Source organism: Rutidosis leptorrhynchoides, chromosome 5 (assembly GCF_046630445.1).
Source record: "Rutidosis leptorrhynchoides isolate AG116_Rl617_1_P2 chromosome 5, CSIRO_AGI_Rlap_v1, whole genome shotgun sequence".
NCBI classification, from domain to species: domain Eukaryota; kingdom Viridiplantae; phylum Streptophyta; class Magnoliopsida; order Asterales; family Asteraceae; genus Rutidosis; species Rutidosis leptorrhynchoides.
In genome coordinates, this window is record NC_092337.1 from 84,310,681 (window position 1) to 84,312,423 (window position 1,743).

The following is a 1,743-nucleotide window of genomic DNA, read 5'->3' on the forward strand; positions in this document are numbered from 1 at the left end:
GACACTGAATGCTCGAGGTTACGCCTATGTAGCCATGGAAAATCAATTAAACCGACTATCTTATGAATGGAATAGATCATATAACTAAGAAATCTATTTCACAGGTATGTCTGTACAGTTTTTATTTTTATTTTTAACCTTTTGATAATAAACGCTAATTTGTTCGCTAAAAAGTATTAAATTGGTATTGAATAAAATTAGGTTTGGCGACCGAAATTATTGATATCATTCAAAAATTTATTACATCACTGCGAAATTTAACGTTTATTCTTAAGGTATAAATATCTTTAATCAATCAACCCAAAATATTTCAAAAATTCGTCATGAGTTAAATTAGGTCTTGGAACCGAAATTACTTTACCGAAAAGAGGGGCGCATATTTTTGATAATATTTGATTGATTAAAGTGGGATAAAAAGACAAAAAGATTTTTAATTTTATTTTTACCATATTTTTAAAATTAATATTTAAATCTTAAATTAATATTGTAAATTTTGTAAAAACAATATATTTAAAATTGAAAATATTTGAAAAATTAATATAAGTTTGGTATGAATTTATAATTTGAATTTTTAAATTAAGTTTGGTGTGAACTTTTAATTTTTAAAATATGAATTTTTAATTTTATGCATTTCAAATTTTAAGTTTGGTGTGATTTTTTAATATTAATTTTGAATTTTATATTTAAGTTGTGTGAATTTAAAAACAAAAATTTACTTTATCTCATTAAGTTAAAAATATGATTTTTAAAATTCGTCGTAAGTTGAAGACTAGGTCTTTGAACCGAAATTGCTTTACCCGAGGGAGGGACGAGAACTTTTATTATCATTATTTTTAATCTTACTGAATTAGAGTATGCCAAAAACATTAAAAAAAAAACCCAAAAATCTTAGCTTTTAAAACAATCGCTACAAAAAGACAAATTTTAAAATTTTGTCGAAGGACGGACTAGGACATCGATCCGAAACGACCTCGTCCTAAATAACAAGGGAAACAAAATTTTAAAATTAATTACTAAATTGTTTTAAGAAGTTAAAGATTATAAAAAAAAAAAAAATAAAATAAAAAAAATAAAAAAATACCAAACTCCGCGAGTCGCGGAGTTTGGAGGGTAAATCCCCGCGACTCGCGGAGAGACCGGATTACAGAAAAAAAAATAAGATCTGCAAACGATCAGTTCACTCTCCCACACAAAACACAGCAAAAATACTGCGAAACTGCACCCGAAAAAACCCGAAAATCACACCCAAAAATCCCAATTTTTAACCGTTAATCACCAAATTTTTTGCTAAAATCATGTTAAGAAGGATGCTATCTAAGAATTTCTCAAGAAAAACGGTAAATTTCTACACCTAAACACCATTTAATTCGAATTTTAGTGTTCTTGAGCTATTTTTTCCCCAATTTGATTTTGATGCTTTTTAGTGTAATTAGACTTAAATTGTTTATGTATTATGCTTGTATAACCTAGATTGATGCTGTTTAACATGATTAGAAGCCTTAAACTTCAAATTTTGAATAATCTAGGGTTTGTGTTCTTGAGCAATTTGGGGCTTTTTGATATAAACAGGTTATGGCCGATTTTTGTCATGAATTGTTGCTAAATTGAGTAGTGTAACATGTCTAGGTAGTTAAATGATCCAAACTTTGAGCCTAAACATGATTTTTAGAATTAAAGTGGACTTTTTCAAGTCTAAAATTCATGAACTTGATTTTTGAAAGATAATGCCATTTGAGACTTGTT